We start from the raw sequence: 19,262 nt of genomic DNA, 5'->3' as shown, positions 1-19,262 counted from the left end.
TTTAATTTATCAGATTGTAAACTCACAAATGGGGAAGGATAAATTAGTTCTTCAAAGAAAAAGTAGGTCTCAGCAGAACATGATATAATAGAAGGTGGTAATTTGCAGTGTTTAAAAGTATTAGCTTTGAAACCCACTGTCCGAGTGTGAATCTTAGCCCCAACTCTGTTAGCTTTGTGACCTTTGGCTAATTACTTAACATGTATGAGTCAGTTTCCTTCTTTCTGAAAAAGTGATAGTAATATTTACCTCATAGCATGTATGAGCATTAAATGAGATGATCCTCAAAAAATGCTTAGGACAGAGCCTAATACATAATAATTGCTCTATAGATGTTAGTAATTTGTTACTGTTTTTTGCCATTTAAATAAATCTGTTACACCAATATTCTGTGAAACAGAAAAAAAAGAAGTGGGAGGAAAAAGAATTATCTGTAAATTATATATAAACTGGGAAATGAAGCATTAGGTAAGAGTACACCTTGGTTAATTTGCTTTTTTCTAAGAGTTAGGGATAACTAAACTTGGAACTTAGTTATGTAAAAGGACTATGGTTAAAGAATAGGAGACATTTTATTGTAATATCGGTGATGTCTGTACTATATGAAAGAAACTAGATGGAATCATTCTAGAAGGGAAAAATCGTTTTAAAAAAAGCAGGCCTCTATTTCAAACAAAACAAGAAAAAATGGGAGTTAGATAGTAGTGTGTCAACATAAACAAACTAGATAAATGGTACAGCTATATTCTTGCCCAAATCACAACTTGGATTAATGAGTTCCCCCACCAGAACAATGAACAGCTGACAGCTTTTGTCTCTAGGAGAGCCAGCGCATTTGAGAAAACTCATTAATAGTTTTTTTGCTGAGAAACCCCCTTTGAAAATATTCATGTAGTTTAAAACAAAGTAAATTTTTCTGAACACATAAATTTAATATTATAATCCATACTTTTTAAGGAAGAATTGGGGTAGGAAATTATAGAGAGGATCTCCCTCCGGGAAGATAGAGAAGGACATGCTCTTTAGGAAGTCAGCAGCCTTCCCTTGCTCTGTATTTTGCCTTGAGAGGTTTGAATAGCTACTTTCTTGGGAGTTTTTTTTTTTTTTTTTTTTTTTCTTCTTTAACCTCACTATTTTCTAGTCAGTAATGGGTCTGATGGATAGAAAATAGAGGATGAGAAAGGATTGCTTTTTCAAATATGAAATTGAAATTGATAGAATTCAACAGATAGCAATTTTGATGTTTAGGAAAGTAAATGAACCAAAGTAAAGTTCTTTTGGAGATAACTCAGAAAATGGATATGTGGTCAGTTGTAAAGTAGAATCCTATATTATACATATTCTTATACTGAAGTATTTCCTACTTAATCGGAAGGGACAGCTGTTCAGTACTGTGATTTGGAAGCAACAATAAATACCTATCTGGTATCATCAGAATCCATTTCCTCTGAGCACACTGCCTTTGGTTCTTGAGTAATGGTTTTTATCTCAGTAGATATATTAAACTAGGGAAGTTGCCCATGCCATTTTTGGCAGCTGAATGGTAAAAGGAAATTTTAGTTTCATAGCTACCATAAAAGCTGATTTGGCCCTCAAGAGTAAGTTGTGTGTGTGTATGTATGTGTATTTTAACAGCTTTATTTTAAAGGAGAAGTTTGGAGATCATTTTGTATAGTGTTATTTTACCTAGAACGAAAATGAGATTGAGAAACTTGTTTGTTACTCAACTAATGGCAGGTTGTTAGAAGTGTAGATCTGCTTAAGGTACTATTTACCCATCTGCTTGATTTCTAAAAGGATAATCCTGGTCCGGGTCAAGCATTTTATCTAGGTACCACCGTTTAGATTGTTTTTAGCCGCTTATAATTCTTATGCTATATTTTAAAGAAGTATTTCACAGATAATAAATTGTAGGAAAAAAACATTTTTTCCCCTTAGTATCCTTTCTTACACAATATTCTTCAGTTGTACACACAGCTTGTATTATCAACTTCTCTGAAAGATTTAGGGTATCTCAGTAGCAAGAAAAACTGACCTCAAACAAAGAAGGGTGTATTTGCAAAAGTGTGATACCCAGGTACTAACAGGGCACAAAATAAAATGGTCTGCATGTACCAGTTGATAACATATAATCATATAAAAAGTTTCTGGTAGCCTTGTTAAGATAATAATGCTATTTTAATAAAAACTAATTATTTTAATATTTTTACTTAAAAGGCTATAAAATGACAGGATAATTCCACTCCAAATGAAATGATAAATTATAAATTTTATTCATAATATCCAAGAATTTAGGAAGTCACTTTGAGGGGGTGTTTTACCCAGTAAAAAGAAGGAATTAGTTCAGTTCTTGCTGCTTTCTTAAATTTCTCTAAGGAAGTTAGAAATAAGTGTGTCATATCTAAAAATTGATATAAAATTTATAGGTGTTTTAAGAATTTAATTTTATTGTGCTAAAAAAGAGAGTAAGATAGATAAATTTTACTGCCTCAAAATTAAAGGCCCTGAAAAATAAAGGATACTATGAACAATGCTAAAAGTCATCAGCCTGAGAAAAGACAACATATATAATAGAAAAATGTAAAGAAATCCTACACATCGATGAGAAAAATACAAACCAGCTAATGGATAAATGAGTGAATGATTAATGAATTTAAAGAAGAGGAAATCTAAACAATACTACTGCACTAGTAACAAGGGAAATGCATAAAATAAGAGCTGGAATACCATGTCAAATCCAGCAACAAAATTTAATAAGTTTTGACATCATGCATTAAAGAAGACTTGGGGGGAGAGGATGAGGGTAACTCTATATACAGTGGGTGAAAGTGTGGATTGGTACTACCAGTTTGGAATGATATTTGGCCACATCTAGTGAAGCTAGAAACACCTGCAAATAAGTCCAAGGAGATATGTACAAATATGTTCACTGTAGCATTGTTTGCTATGGTGAAAAATGAAAACGATACGATGTATTCATAGGATGAGCATAACTGGAAGTTAAACATAAAAAGCAGTTAATACATACATGTATTAAGATAGACAGAACCCTAACCCCCACCAAGCATAATTTTGAATGACAATGCAACATAGTAGTAATAACATGTACATAAATTTAACAGATTTACATATGTTGGTTATGTATACCATATTAAGTGATTTCTAAATAATCATTGAAAGATTAAAGCATGGGCTGGAAGATATATACCAAATTTGAGAAGGGATGGGTACAAATGGGATTCCGAGGGACAACCGGATAGTAAAAAATTATAAACCCACACAGAAGAGGAAATAAAAACCATTTGATTGACCATTGGACAATGAGTGAAAAGAACTGGGTTTAGATCTGATTTTGCTGCTAACTTAATTGTGATCTTAAACTGTTCGGGCCTTGGTTTTCTTTTTGTATGAAAAAGATTATTTTATTAGGCCATCTCACATGTTTCTTCCTGACTTGAAAAGTCCATGAGTGATGGAGCTGTCTGATATTAGGCCTGTTATGTGAACATGCTTTGCCTCAGTTTCTCATTTGTAAAATGGAGGGGGGAGGGGGAATAATATAACCTACATAATAGGGCTATATTGAGGAGCATATGAAATAATCCACGTAGAGCACTTAGCTCTGTTCCTGGCAGACATTAGCAATCAATAAATGTCAACTATTAAAGATAATGACTTGAAAATCTAAATTCATGAAACAGATATGTTATGATAAATTGTGGGATGCTTTAGTTATAAACAATATTTTCCTCTTAAAGTCTTCTTTTAGATAAGTTTCTTCAGGATATTACAACAAGTTTGGTATATTTAGGGCTCCCAAAGACTAGTGCCTAACCTAAAATGAACTCGTCATACTTTTCTCTATACCATTAGTTAGATTGCATTTTTTTAATCTGGAAAACAAAAATATCTGAGATATGAAATAAGGAAAATACTTAAAACATTAATGTTTTGTGTGATTTTTTTCTGTGTACTGATTAGAAGGTAGAGTTTGTTTACTTGAAATATAACCTTTATTAAGTCTGCTGATTGTTACGGCCAAATACATACACGCGCGTGTGTGTTTTCATTTGAGGAAGACAAAAAGTGTTTTATTGAGAAGACAGCATTTAATCTCTAACATGAGGGTAGAGACATGGAGTACCTTCAGGGTAGACTTGACTTCATTCTTAGACATATTTCAGTTAAATATAGATTTATTAAATGAGAAGATTTGACAATGTACATAATTTAATTGTACAAAGACAAACTCCACTCTGAACGTCTTCTTGGCAAACGAAGGCACATTAAGCCATGTTTCAATACACACTCTGGCGTAGAGGGTGGGGAGAGAGGGAGGGACAATTTGTAGTACACTGTATCTACTTTATGGCTACTGATTTTAAACAAATTTCAGATTACCCTTATTGTCTAATCATATGTTTGGGAGGATGGGCTATTTATGAGATGTTAGCTTTCCAGATGCTCAAACAATGTGCTTTAAATGCTGTATTCATAAACCAGCCCCCGAAATGCAGCAGATTAGCCGTTTCTAATCTTTGAATTCAGAACAAATGTTAGAAAATGGAACACTTGCAGAGCTCTGTAGTCTCCATTACCTCATTAAAATGTATTTATAAATGAAGTAGACAGAGGAGCAAATGTCTGCATAAAACATTGCTACTTCATTAATATTTTTTTATTACAAAAGCACTTTCTATGAAATCTGTCAGCCTAGAGGAAATAAGTGAATCAGTTGTCTTTCATTTTTTGTCTTATGTTTATTTTCACTGACATGCAAAAGCAAGTTCAAAAGAAATATTTTAGCAGTAAATATGAACTTAGTGAAGTAAAAAGAAAAGCATGTGACTGGGAACAACATCTGGTTCGAAGTATGTTTGCATAATGCAAGGATTTAAGTGGGGAAATTGTTTGAACTTGAACAAGGTTCTGTTTTCTTAAATGTGAGTTTTCTGTGTTAGTGGAGAAAGAGTGTGTTATGATGGGCTTCATGTCTAAAGGTGATTACTTAAAAGAAGGTATCTTGTTATGGCTAAATACATACGTGTGTGTGTGTGTGTGTGTGTGTGTGTGTGTTTTCATTTGAGGAAGACAAAAACATTTTATTGAGAAAACAGCATTTAATCATTCAAGAATTATCAAAGTAGCTAGGAACAAATAAACATATAAACAAACACTTTCCCCTCCAAATTAGAAATTTTGTTTGATTTTAAAAGCACCATACTGAATTGTGAGGATTACATGAGCTACTATGTGTAGCATACTAGGCGTTCCGGTTTGCTAAAGCTGCTGGAATGCAAAACACCAGAAATGGATTGGCTTCTACAATGGGGTCTTATTAGTTCACAGATAACAGTTCTAAGGACATGAAAATGTCCCAATTAAGGCATCAATAGGATACCTTTTCTGAAGAAATTCCGATGGCATCTGGGGTTCCTCTGTCACATGGAAAAGGCACATGGCCGGAGTCTGCTGGGCCTCTCCCAGGGTTAGCTTCTGGTTTCTGATGCTTTCTCAAAAATGTCTCTGGGCTTCTGTCTTAGGTTCTCTCTCTCAGTTCCTGTGCATCCTTGCTTGTTTCTCCCAGAGCATTTCTTTCTAAGTGTCTGGAGGTCCTCCCTTAGCTTCTCAGGGGCAAACTCTGGATTTCATCTCTTAGCTTCTCTTCTGATTCTGGTTTCAATGGCTGTCTCCAAAATGTCTTTGGGTGTTTTCTCTCTAAGCATCTCTGAACTCTCTTCAAAGTGTCTCTGCCTTTCATCCTCTCATAGAGGATGCCAGTAAAGATGATTAAGACACACCTTGAATGGGTGGGGTCACATCTCCATGGAAACAACCTGAACAGGAGACCCCACCCACAGTAAGTCTGCACCCACAAGACTGGATTAAAAGCACATGACTTTCCTGACGTACACAACAGTTTCAAACCAGCATAGTAGATCTCAATAAATGTTTGATGACTTGTGGCTCCCCATTCTATGAGGGCCTAGTATAATATTCTTAAGAAGCCTTGGTTTTAGAGAACAAACGCCAGCTATAGGTGTTAATTTTTGCTTTGGCAGGGAAACATAAAACCCCAAAAAAGCAATGGAAGGCAAAGGCTTATCTAATTCCATGGAGCAGGGGAAGGAAATGAGCAACACAAAAACTCATCTCATAATTTAGCTTTCCACAATTTGGTAAGACGAAGTCATCTTTTAAATGTTGACAAAATATTGGTTGTTCAATTTGGAGAGTTACATTTGAGAAACAGTCCAGTTCTTAAAATCCTACTCAACATAATTAAAATGTAAATCAGACCATGTTACTATCCTCTTTAAAGTCTTTTAATGACTACCCCTTTGGGAATTAAGCCATGCCTTGGGTATAAACTTGTTATAAACAGTCCTTCATGATCTGGCAATATCTACTTGTTACTCCTCCACCCATTAAAATTTATGCTTTTATTAGAGTGAACTTTTTCTTGCCTCATGACAGTGACCCCCAACAAATACATGTACACATACAAATGCATACATACACACACACACACACAAAGATAGAACTCAACCTGACCAATTACTACTTTGCATTGTCTGCCAAGCGTCAGTTCAAGTATCACTTTCTCAGACCTCATATCTGCCACACATACCTCTTCTTGTGCCTACCTTATCATGGTACTCATGAAGTTGTAAAGAAACAATCTTTTTACACACGATTTTCACTTTTGGACTCTGCTAGGTCTTTATCCTTATTTCACCAGCAATCACCTGTCACATTTAATGGCACAAGTAACCTGAGAAAATGTCGCTTTTGAAACCTAGAAAAGGATGCACATCTTTTGTTTTAGTTTCTCAAGTTGCTGAAATGCAATGCAGGAATGGACTGGCTTTAAACAATGGAGATTTATTAGCTTACAAGTTTCCAGTGCTAAGGCCATGAAAATGTCCAAGTCAAGGCATCAACAGGACAATACCTTCTTCCTGAAGAAAGGCTGCTGGTGATCTGGGACACCTCTGTCAAATGGCAAGGCACATGGCGGCATCTGCTGGTCATTCTCCCCCTTCAAGTAATATTTCTGACATATCATCTGACATATAGTTTACAATTAGAAAGGCTAACATTGTGCCTGAATCTTATGAGGTCTTGAGCAGAAAGAAATTCATATGGGCTCTAAATTGACTTCCAAATGATATATCTCAGAGAGCACGGAAGGAAAGCGGCATTATGCTAATGCTACTTAAAAAATGGTGGTTAGAGTTTTAGAGGAGAATGGGAAAGTTAACTTTTTTTTTTTTTTCCAAATCATGTGGTTGTTCAAAATGATACAGTTCTTACCTTTAGTTTTCATAAATGGAAAATTGTGAATGCTTGTTTTGGAAACTTGGACAAAACATTATTTAGCTTAGTCTGCTACCACTAAGTTTGATCCTTGTAGACTTTGGCAGAAGGTAGCAAGTGTGACAGAGGCTGTTTCTCTGAAATAAATAAAAGAATGTTAGAACATTTGGGTCCTATTATTTCCATTTAAGAACTTTCCAAATGCATTATTGCTCCACCCTTACCGTAACTGATAACTCACTTATAATTCACATAAACTGATTAAAAAACACTGGGACCTCTAACACTGCATTCCAACTGTGTGTAGTCTGATTATACTGAATGTGTGCAGTGTGTGTCTGAAGAATGTGTCAGTTTATGGAGAACTGGGGGAGTTTCTAAGGCTTAACCTCAGAGTTCTCAAATTGAACATTTGGAGAGCCAAAATACACAATGGAAAATACACACAGTCTTGCTGTTTCCAATTAGGAGTGGGCTCCTGTTTCTTCTACTTCAGCAGGTGGCTATTCATCATTTAGAGTCAAAGTGTTTATTAATGCGACTATGGTATTTTGGAAGCTTTAAAACTGGGAATCAAAGACAAAGAACTTTTCTTCTTTTCCATCAAGAACTTGTAATTGTCTCATCCTAATGCTTCTGTCCTCTGACCTGTTACCTAGAGCTTTATAAAAGCAGATTTGACCTTCCTTTTTATGTCAACCGGTGGGTCACATAATGGGGACAGTGCCCCATTAAACAGTATTTATCTAGCTGGTACAGAGTAAGTGATACTGTGGTATTCATTCAACAAGTTATGTCATTTGGAACAATCAATCCAAAGGGATTAGGATCCAGGGGATTTAAAAATTATTAGCCTTGTTTACATTTATTCAGCAAGCTTATACTTTAATATGTCTCCATTTGAATAGTTTTTAATTTTGGATAGGATATGGAAAATCACACATTAAAAATAAAAGCATGTGAATCTACTTGTTACAGTTATTTAGCATGTATCAGAAATGGAGTATTTTTGTGATATTCCTTGTTTACAGACTGGCAAGTATAGGCATACATCATTTTATAAAACTTCACTTTATTGTGCTTCGAAGATATTGTGTTATTTACAAATTGAAGGTTTGTGGCAACCCTATGTTGAGCAAGTCTATCGGCACCACTTTTCTAACAGCATGTGCTCACTTCATGTTACCTTTTGTATTTCAAACCTTTTCATCATTATTATATCTGTGATGGTGATCTGTGGTCTGTGATATTTGATGTTACTATTCTAATTGTTTTGGGGTGCCACAAGTTGTGCCCCCATAAGATGGTGAACTTCATTGATAAATGCTCTGTGTGTTCTGATTGCTCCACCAACTGGCCATCTCCCCATCTGTCTCCCTCTCCTCAGGATTTCTTCTTCCCTGAGACAATAATATTGAAATTAGACCAATTTTGAACCCTACAATGGCCTTTAAGTGTTCAAGTGAAAGGATGTGTCAGCATCTCTGACTTAAAATCAAAAGCTAGAAATGATTAAGCTTAGGAGGATTCATGTTGAAAGCCAAGGTAGGCCGAAAGCCGTGTCTCTTGTGCCAAGAAGTTAGCCAAGTTGTGAATGCAAAGGAAAAATTCTTGAAGGAAATTCAAAGTACTAGTCCAATGAAAACATGAATGATAAGACAGGGAAACAAGTTTATTGCTGATATGGAGAAAGTTTTGTGGTCTGGATGGAAGATCAAACCGGCCACAACCTAATCCAGCCAAAGCCTTATCCAGAGCAAGGCTCTAACTCTCTTTAGTTCTAAAAAGGCTGAGAGAGGTGAGGAAGTACAGAAGAAAAGTTTGAAGCTAACAGAGATTGGTTAATGAGGTTTAATGAAAGACGCTGTCTCCATAACATAAAGGTGCAAGGTAGAAGCAGCAAGTGCTGATGTAGAAGCTGCAGCAAGTTATCCAGAAGATCTAGCTAAGATAATTAATGAAGGTGGCTAAGTAAACAACAGATTTTCAAGGTATACGAAACAGCCTTATATTGGAAGAAGATGCCATCTAGGAGTTTCATAGTTGGAGAGGAGAAGTCCGTGCCTGGCTTCAGAGCTTCCAAGGACAGGCTGACTCTCGCTAGGGGCTAATACAGCTGGTAACTTTAAGCTGAAGCCATCTCATGTTTACCAATTCTAAAATCTGAGGACCCTTAAGGAGTATGCTAAATCTACTCTGTCTTTGCTCTATAGATGGAACAATGGAGCAAGATGACAGCATATCTTTTTATAACATGGTTTACTGAATATTTTAGGCCACTTTTGAGACCTATTGCTCAGGATAAAAGATTTCTTTCAAAATATTACTGCTCATTAACAATGTATCTGGCTATCCAAGAGCTCTGATGGAGATGTACATGATGAATATTGTTTTCATGCCTGAATACAACATCCATTCTGCCCCCATGGGACAAGGAGTACTTTCAACTTTCAAGTCGTATTATTCCATAAATATATTTCGTAAGACTGTATACCTGTCATAGGTCATTATTCCTCTGTTGGACCTGGGCCATTCTAGATGCCATTAAGAACATTTGTGATTAGTGGGAGGAGGTCAAAATATCAACATTAACAGGAGTTTGGAAGAAGTTGATTAAGTTGATTCCAAGACCTCAGGGATCGGTTTGAGAGGTTCAAGACTTCCATGGAGGAAGTAACTGCAGATGTGGTGGAAATAGCAAGAGGACTAGAATTAGAAGTGGAGCTTGAAGATGTGATTGAATTTCTGCAATCTCATGATAAAACCTAAATGGATGGGGAATTGCTTTTTATGGATGAGCCAAGAAAGTGGTTTCTTGAAATGAAATCTACACCTGATTAAGATACTGTGAACATTGTTGAAATGACACCAAAGGACTTAGAATATTACATAAACTTAGTTGATAAAGCAGTGGCAGGGTTTGAGAGGATAGACTCCAATTTTGAAAGAAGTTCTACTGTGGGTAAAATTCTGCCAAATAGCAACACATGCTACAGAGAAATCTTTCATGAAAGGAAGAGTCAGTTGATATGGGGGATTTCATTGTCTTATTTTAAGAAATTGCCATAGCCACCCCATCCTTCAGCAACCACCACCCTGATCAGTCAGCAACCAATGACATCTAGGCAAGACCCTCCTAGAAGGATAATAGCAAGAATATTATGACTCACTTAAGCCTCAGATGATGGTTAGCATTTTTTATCAATGAAGTATTTTTTAATTTAGGTATGTACATTATTTTTTAGACATAATGCTGTTGCACACTTAATGGACTGCAGTATAATGTAAACATAATATTTATATGCACTGAGAGACCAAAAAATTTGCATGACTAGCTGTGCCAGTTTGTATATATTATGTCCCCCAAGAAAAAGCCACGATCTTTTAATCCAGTCTCATGGGATATTGCAGTTAGGTTGCTTCCGTGGAGATGTGACCCACCCAACTGTGAGTGACACCTTTGGTTAGGTTGTGAACTCTGATTGAATGTTACCAGGGAGGTGTGGCCCCACCCATTCAGCATGGGTCTTAATCACTGGAACCCTATAAATGCTCAGACAGAAGGAGCTTGGAGCTGCGGCTTACAGAGACATTTTGGAGGCAGCCTTTGAAAGCAGACTTGGTATCCCTTTAGAGATACTAGCCCAGAGTTTGCTCTGGAGAAGCTAAGAGAGAACAAAACACCTCAAGAGCAACATTTTGAAGAACACGCAGGAGCTGAGAAGAGCTGGAACACAACCTGGGGTCAGCAGATGCCAGCCACCTGCCTTCCCAGCTAACAGAGGTTTTCCAGACGCCAGTGGCCTTTCTCCAGTGAGGGTATATTTGTGTTGAAGCCTTAATTTGGATATTTTCATGGCCTTCAGACTATAAATTTGTAGCCAAATAAACCCCAGTTCTAAAAACCTATCCATTTTTGGTGTTTTGCAAATGGCAGCATTAACAAACTGGAACACTAGCTTTATTGTGATGTTCACTTTACTGTGGTGGTCTGGAACCAAACCCACTGTGATGTATGCCTCTAATTGAAATGCAAACCATGCACACATGCATAATGGAAAATTATGGAATTCCCTAATGGTGTTGTCATTTATAATATTGAAATGGAAAGCCAAGAAGGATGGTGATATTTAGTGGATATCTACAGATACCAAGTGCTAGGCTTAATTTATTAACATAGTATTTTCAGTTATTTCCATCTGGATTACCAGAGGTCAAGCAGTTTGTCCATGGTCACCCAACCTGTGAACATTAGAATCTAGGTTTGTTTGAATTCAAAGTGTGAATTTTAAACCCATCTGTGTTGTTTCCAATATTGAATTTGTCTCTTGTATAATTTACTTTTGTAATAATTTTAAATTTCCTTGGAGAACTTTTATATTTTCAATATCATGATTCTTCTAAGAAATATCAACATCTTCTTTAGTCATATGTCCCTTTAAGAATGTTGTGGGACTGAACAAAGAACTATGGGAGTATTATCTTAGTAGCGAGAAAAGAATGTCCTTTTTCAGCCTAGCTGGCTGTGGCATATTCCCTAAACAGAATAGTTTCCAGACACGAATGAACAAAACCCAGGATTCTGTACTTAGAGCAACATTTTTAAAAATGTTGATGAAAATCTAGATATTATGTACCTAAAGTGAAGGTCAGAACATTAACTGCCCGCAAACATAGGGACTGCTTTCTTCCTTTGGAAGCTAAGAATCTCTCATCATGAGATTTTATTTATAAACAGTACTGTTTCTCTTACAGGAGGTTCATCATAAGGTCATCTTTTCGACCGTCCAGATTGAAACACTAAAATAATTACTGCTCCATTTCATGCTAGACAAATGGCAAAGCCATTTTGTATCTGAGCCTTTATTTGCTGAGTTAGAAAGGCATAAAGTGAATATTGACACAAGAGAAGTATTCACAAAATGAAAAAGAAATTGTGCAATGCACATAGGATGAAATTCAGATCATTCTGGAAAGAAGAAACCATTCGGAGGATTCTGTTTAAATCAAACCTACGTCACTTGTTTTAAAGCTACTAAACTTGATTTATGGCTGATTATTTTACATAGCTCAAGTGTAATGAATACTTGCAGTCAGGTGATGGGTATTATTTATTCAAATTCTTCTTCAAGAAAAACAGATTGCTTTCTGTAGTGACCTGGGAGGCCAAGAATATTGAAGATCTGGGCGGTACATTAATCATGAAATTTAAAAAGAAAACGAATTTTAATGTGGGACAAATTAGGTTCGTGGAATTGTAAAACCTGGTTGCTATGTGAGTTACTGATTACAGGTATCACTGTTTCTCAAAGAGGATGGATGATTGCACCAGACTGGTGGTCACTGTGGGTGATACAGGCAAAATGTTTAAAAGGTTGGTGTGACTGTGAAGTCTGGCCCTTTGAGGGGGTTGTGCATGAGTGTGTGTGTGTCTGTGCACACATGCTCTCACCTGTGCATCTGAAGGCATTCCATTTGTAGGATGCCTATTGTTTAACCCAGAATTGCCTGACATTGCTATGTTGCAATCAGAACATGTGCATTATTTTAACTATTGTTTATTGCCATATTTTGCAAATCAGTAATTTTTAAAAGAGGGCGAATGAGTTCAAGAATTTGTTTGTGAACCTTTTTTTTCCCTTTGCTTTGCTTTGCTTTATTATTCCTAAGTGGCTCTGAAGGTTCTAGTGTGTCCATGATTATGCTTCATTTAAAAATAAAGTCCTTTGTTTAATTTTGTAGTTCAATGTGTAAGGAGAGAGATGATAGAAGGTGAAATTAATTTGAACTTTATCTCTATCCAAACTTACGAGTCATTATGTTATTCAGCTAGAACAGTAAACTGGGGCTAGTATAATAATCAGGATTGACCAAAGTGTCTGGCCTCAGTGGATGTGGGTGGAATGTTGTTAGACAGTGGTTGCTGGGTGCCTACCCTGTATTCAAGGCATGTACTATAGGTTACCATATAACTCTGACTTCTCCTCTTTCTCTTTCTTTCCCCTGGCTTGTTTTCTTTTTGATAATCTTTAAACATCTATCCCTAGCTCTCTTCTCAACCTATACAATCTCTCTTAGAGAATACAAGCTAAGAGAAGCATCCTGTGTCTAACCATCACCACCGTGGCTCTAGCATGTTTATATTTACCCTAGTTTTTCTCCTGAACCTCAGTGCTGTGTGTTTCCTGTATTCCTAAATTCTACATTAGACATCTCTAAAGACACTCCACTGGAATTTCAAACTCAAATTCTCTCTTTCCCCCAACATGTTAATTATCCCAAAGTTTAACCTAGAGAGCTGCATCATACATACCCTCCCCATCCCCATCCTCCCTTGTCTCACATCATACACATTGAGTTGGTTGTTGCGTCCTACCCCGTCTGCCACCTTATATGTCTCTTTCCTTGTTGGTTTTGTCTCAGTTCAAGCTCTGATCATATCTGAAGATGATTACAATTACATGTGAACAACTCTTTCTGACTCACATCTTTGTTTTTTTTTTTTTGATAATTTATTGCTTTACATTCTACCAGAGTTGTCTTTCCAAAACAAAAATTTCATCACTTAAATTTCCCTGATTAAAAAAAATCCTACCATTCCCTCCACAGGATTGTGTTGTAGTCCGTAGCAGGTTGCATGAGGAGGTTGTTCAGGATCTGGCCCTAATTGGTCTGACGTCCCCCATTATCTACACCCCAAGGAGATGCTTTGATCCAGCCATACAGAGCCCCTTACTATATCCTCTGAAAATACATTACACTTTCATGGCTGTATGCCTTTGTCGTGTGTTATTAGTCACTTTTACCTGGAATTCCCCGCTCGCATTTTTTCCTGTCAGCTGGGAGAGCACGTACTCATCTTTAAGGTCCCTTTCCCTGAAAAAGAATATTTATTTAATAACTGAATGAAGTGAAGTCTCACTTATTCTCTTAAGCCTTCTCAGAAAACTTGATATATACCTCTATTACAACAGCGTTTCATAGATTCCATTGTAATTATAGAATTATATGCCTTTTTTTTGTTTGGTTTTTACTTTTAGTCTGTGATTTCCTTAAGATTAATGCTAAAGCTTTTTCATTCTCTCCGTAGCCCCTAGCTCAGTGCCTGCATATAGCAGACACCAAGCAAGTGTGGATTGAATCAGATCATGAAGAGTTGTAGCCGGAAGGTGTTGCCTCTGGATGGATAGTTAGATGTGCCTTATTTCCAGGGCTGATCTGGGTGGCCTGTGATCCCCCAACCCTTGTGTTTAGGGTGGATGTGCCTCAGCAATTTCCTGTGGAGGTTGTGAATTTAGAGTGGCTGGGTAACTGGAGAATAATCCAGTAGCACCTTTCTGGAGAGACCTTAGTGTGAGAAATAACTGGCATTCAGTGTGGACGAAGGTCTTTTGCTTTGAATCTCTGTCATAGTCTACCACATAAGATCAAGAGTTTAAGGCAGGTTTCAGGGACTCTTTACCCTTGTCCTGTAAATAAATGAGTGAGCTCTATCCATGGGATTTAATTCTTCCTGGTTCAGCTCAATAGGTTTTTTTTTTTTTTTTTTTTTTTAACTTTTTATTTAGAAACAGTTTTAAATTTACAGAAACTTTGGAAACATTAGAAATACTGTAAAGTATACACCTCCAGCCTTTACCCAGAGTGACCTAACCATTTTGTCCCATTCAGTTTATCATTCACTCACTCTCCCTCTTTCTCATACTTTAATTCTTCTCTAAGCCATTTGAGGATGTTGCATCAAATGACCCTTTACCCCTGACCCCTTCAGAGTCTGTTTCCTAAGAATAAGTATTCTCTTACATGAGCAGAGAACAGTAATCAATCAGAACAGAGTTATCGTTGATAAAATACTTTAGTCTTCCATTCATATTCCAATTTTATCAATTGAGCCCATGATTTCCTTTACAGCATGTTTTCACCTCCAGTACAGAACTCATTTTAGGGTCAGGTATTGAATTTAGTTAAGTTTCTTTAACCTCCTTTAATATGGAACATTCCCACAGTCTTTCTTTTATTTTATGATATTGACTTTTTGAAGAATATACCCACACTCTTTTATTAAATAGAACATTCCTTATTGGGGGTTTGCCATGTCAGTAGATTTTGTTTAATCATTTAGTTTTCTTTTTAACAAATAGTTGGATTTGAAGAATTAATAGATTATTACCATATCTAATATTAATAATGACTACATTAAAATGGTTATTGCTTCATTTTGTTTCATTAACCTGATATCATTTATAAAACTTAACACAGAAATAAAGGAGATCCTTCAAAAATATTTAATATCCCAAAGGAGCAGATTGAATAAGCCATTTTCTTCAAAAATAAATAGACTCTTTATGGTACTGCAGGAAGAAATGAAATGCCTGTAATTGTGTTTTCATTGATAATAAACCACCCTAAAAATAGTTGTGCTGGAGAACAGGTGATAGTACTGTGTTGTTTTATATTTCCAAATGAAATGTGCTTTTCCATATTTGAAGTTTTATATTCCAAGATGATTGAATTCTCTTCCAGACTCACATTTTTGCCAGTTAATTGATAATTAAGTCTCTGAATAAAACCTCTTGTTTTTATTTTGAGGAAAGTGTGCTATTTTGTTTACAGGTACTTATAAATTTATTCCTTGGAGAATAAAATCCTGAAGGTATTAAAACACAATACATGAATATTTAATAGATAACAAATATTTAGAATGGTTAAACAAGAAAGTAAATTAGCATCAAATTAAATAAACTGCTATGGATATTTATCCCCACTATTGGAGAGAATTGTGTGGTATGGTGTTTCTGTTTGTTGTTGTTTGTCATCTGTTCTGCCATCTCAGCTAAACTCATGAATTGAGAAGCAGCCTGGGCTTATTTCCACAACATTCAGACCTTACTGTGCATTTACACTTGCTTACAATATGCGTCTCTTTTCTTTTCCAAGCATGGTCATCTTTCATTTTCACACCATAGGGTGCTCAGCACAGCCACCGAACACAGCACAGTCAAATTATTATAGGCAACGAGGTAAAAGGGATACTGTCAAACGCCACTTTTTTTTTAAACTTTAATTTGTTTTTCTCTCTTCATTGTTTATGATAACCTCCTAGAAACTGGAAAATAGCATTTCCTTCTCTGCTGTTTTTGTCGTTTTGTTTGGAAGACAATTTTTTCATTGAAAAAGTAGTTTTGTTGCCTTTAACTGAGAAGGGAGAAAACCTACAAAGCTATACATTCTTCTTTTCCCTTTCAATTACAATGTTTCTCTCTCTCTCTCTTTATTGGATTTTTAGGTGGGGTTTGTGAGAAGTCTTAAGGAAGCAGTGGTTGGGAGAGGCGGGACTCTGGAGCCTTCCTGCCTGGGATCAAATGCTGGCTCAGCTGTTTACTAGCAGGATAATCTCGGGCAAGTTACTCCATCTCTTCATTCCTCTATATCCTCATCTGTAAAATGGGGATTACATAACAGCACTTAGCCATAAAGTTATTATGAGGATTTGGTGAGTCACAGCTTGTAAAAATACTTAAAACAGCACCTAGAATATAGTAAATGCTATGTGAGTGTTAGTTAAATAAAAATTAATAGGTCTCAGTTAGTTTATATGCGAAGGCAGCAACAGAGGAAACATGAGCTCTTGGACTGCCAGGAATTTGGGGGCATTTCAATGTGTGGAGACCAATTTTGGTAATAATAGAGCTACATGGAATAGATTATTTATTTATTCAAGGCATAATATTCTTCATTAAACTTTTACAATCCATTGAAATATAAAACTGTCAGCAGAGCTAAAGAAGCCCTATATCCAACATCTTCACAGAAAGCAAAGTCAGGTTAAATGTAGACTTCTGGAAAGTTTTAATGACTTGGCTGAAGATATATTTAAGAGAAAAAGAAATCACCTAGTTTCCAAGAACAGTAGACTATTAAAAGTTAAGTTGAACAGTGAATGATGAGAATTTACAAAGCAAATTGACTTCTCAGATTATTAAAATGCTACATTCATGGGTAACTATTTTTCCATTAATTATGTTAAATAAATTCCATAACTGTAGATTTAAATAGCAATAAAACATATTTCTTTAAAAATATAAAGCAACTCTGTGCCACCGTGTTTCTGTTGTCATTTCTGAATGTGTGGCCACATGATTAGTTCCTTTATTAAGCAGTGGTAGTAACTCAGGAAACCCGGCTTTCTCTCTGTGCTGATTTCTATAAACTCCTAATGAAAAGCTTATAAGGGGAGTTTTAATTAACCGCTCACATGGCTTTGTTCCATATATTAAAATGCTCCCTTTGCGTGTACCTACACTAAAGGTAGAAATAATTTTTTAAGTAAATGCAAAAGTGAATATTATTATGCAGAAAACAGAAACCATTTAAACACCGGTAGATATGAGCATGATATTTTCTGCAGTTTACCCGGAGCTGGAGTCGTGTTACATGAGAAGCACAATCAGTAGGGTTTAGTGGACTATGTGAGTCCACTTAAAGACTTATAAAGTATATGCAATCCTATTGTCCCCTGAGAAGGAGCCCAAGGCAGGAAGTATGTTCAGCTGTCCCGACAGGGTAGACAGTACGTGATGCGTTAGGCTGGATCCTTAGTGGATGTTCCATTGTGTAGCTCTATAAATTGTTCCAGGCCCTCTAATTAGGTACCAGTTGGATTAATGATTAATTATCAGTACCTTTCCTTCTATTTTCTGTTTTCTCTTCTCATATTCAGACCTGAGTTCATGCCAAGGCATGGATTTTGTATTTACATTTTTCTTCCTAATATCATGTTTAGCTTCTTGCCCTGAACATTTTCCCTCTAGGGACGTTTTGAAACTGAATGTTGGATGTTTATAATTGATGAGACTCTCTGTGGTATTCATGTTAACTGATGTAGTAGTGGTTTAAAAACCAATAGCTAGGTTCCATATGTTTTAATTATTGTACTTAATTTAGATATCTCTACTGTTAGTTTTGCCATATCATGATTAATTTTTTAATGTTATAGTAGTGTGCATTCAATTGTGTTAATTTTTCTTTGACGATTAAAAGGTCATTTGTATGCTTTTTTTTTTTTTTTGTAGCTTTTTAGTTTTCAAATTAGTGATAAACCTCTCAAATACAGCTTGAATTTACCTGAGAATTTGAAACTTCAGTTGATTTTAATGACATTTGGAAAAATAGTTTAAGCATAAACACTAAACACTTGGCATTTTTCATGAATGTTAAACTGCATTTTTCATCTACTTTTAGATGGGTGTTCTTTTAAATATTAAGCCATCCTTGACACTGTTTGTATAGTGACACAATTCAAGTTGGCTGTTACCTATTTTTTGCTTTGTCATTAAAAATTTTGCATGTAGTTAATTAAATTACATGAGATATAATTAACTTAGTTTAGAGTGCTAAGGAACCAAAGAGAGAATATAATAGATCCAAGGTTTTTCTGGTGAGTGGATGGAAAGCTGCATTTGTGTCAGTGCCAGTAATAAAGACAGCAGGGAATCACTGAGACAGGGCATGCAGCCAGCCTGGGAACCAAGCCTGGGTTGAGTGGAAAGGGTTTTGAATCTACCTTTGAGAAAGTATATGGAAATCAGGTATGCAGACTGTGGTAAGGACCCAGAGGTAATCTGTTTGGAACTCAAAAAACCCAAGATGGGACAAGGAGAGGCTCAGTTCCTTAGTAAACTGGCCCAGTCAGGAGTCTGGAATCCATAGGAACTTGAGACTTTCAGAACAAAACTAGGGCACCACTAGCAAGGAGACATTGGTGATCAGCCAAGGATGCTCTCCTGCCTTAGGAGGTTCCTAAGTGCTTTTTGTTAGGCTCCCAGGCCCAAAGCTTGGCTAGATGGAAGTGCAGTAATTTGCCACACCACCGGCAAACCCTGACACAGAGCTGTTGGCATACTACATCTGACTGATGCTGACAATGAATTATGTAGTGAAGC

The 19,262-nt window shown here is 36.2% G+C and overlaps 1 protein-coding gene across 5 annotated transcripts in view; it reads left to right on the top strand.

Moving 5' to 3' along the window:
- The window catches only part of PRKD1 (protein kinase D1), a 313,038-nt gene that overhangs the window by 72,104 nt on the left and 221,672 nt on the right, over window positions 1-19,262 (top strand). Inside the window, exon 1 of one of the 5 annotated variants that reach the window (XM_037834721.1) lies at window positions 16,620-16,719. The exons of the other annotated variants lie outside the window; for them this stretch is intronic. The gene's annotated coding sequence lies outside the window, so the exon portion shown is untranslated. Of the gene's footprint in view, window positions 1-16,619; window positions 16,720-19,262 lie in introns of those variants that run through there. 5 annotated transcript variants of the gene reach the window in all.

This window comes from Choloepus didactylus, chromosome 4, assembly GCF_015220235.1.
Source record: "Choloepus didactylus isolate mChoDid1 chromosome 4, mChoDid1.pri, whole genome shotgun sequence".
In the NCBI taxonomy this organism is placed as follows: domain Eukaryota; kingdom Metazoa; phylum Chordata; class Mammalia; order Pilosa; family Megalonychidae; genus Choloepus; species Choloepus didactylus.
Note: the sequence above shows the minus strand (reverse complement) of the source record. Positions and strands in the feature narration are given on the sequence as shown.